The sequence below is a fragment of the Frankliniella occidentalis genome, unplaced genomic scaffold, assembly GCF_000697945.3.
Source record: "Frankliniella occidentalis isolate FOCC.00 unplaced genomic scaffold, Focc_3.1 Scaffold195, whole genome shotgun sequence".
NCBI lineage: Eukaryota > Metazoa > Arthropoda > Insecta > Thysanoptera > Thripidae > Frankliniella > Frankliniella occidentalis.
The window spans coordinates 366,695-367,445 of NW_026267321.1; positions in this window are offsets into that span (position 1 = coordinate 366,695).

A 751-nucleotide genomic window follows, 5' to 3' on the forward strand; every position below is an offset into this window, starting at 1 on the left:
GGGCTACCTATGGGGAATTTTCCCAAAATTCCATTTGCACTGGATGTAGAACATGTTTCTGGTCAGTTTGGTCTTAAAAAGTGGTTTTTGGAAAATTGATGACCTACGTACTTTTGTCAGATGACAGGTGAACTTTCGTCCAAGAAAATGTTCATGTAAACCTTAGTACTATTTTGCACAGTGCCTGCAATGCGCCCTGGTGTGTGCGCCTCAGAAATAGCACATGTACTGATCAGACCGGAAAACATTCTGCCATACGGTTTGCGTGTCATATATAGGCTGCCTATCATCTAGGCGGCGAATGAACCTCTTCACCCCGAACGTATTTCGGTATTTCGCGCGTAAAGTTCTGATGCAGAACGTGTCAAATGGGTGGCCTACCACCCAGGCGGTGGGTTAGGCAGCGTTCCCAGGAAGGAAGCAGAGCCTTGCGTTTGGGGCCCGGAGGCCGGCTGGCGAGAGGCCGCGCAGGTGAGAGGTGCGTAGGGGTGCTTCTCTCTGCTCCCCCCTCCTTTACCTCTCACCGGCGCGCGGCCTGCGACAGACCGGCCCGGCCTGTCACCAGGTGGCCTCGGGACTCGAAATGCAAGACTGGAGGTAATTCCTACTTTCTGCTCGCCCAGCGCTTGTGCACAGTTATGCGGTACTTTTAAATTAACTAACAGAAATGATTGTTGCGTCATGATGTAAACCAAAACAAGAAAATTTGAGAAGGGATGTTTAAGAATGTAAAAAGAGAAATTAAAACTAC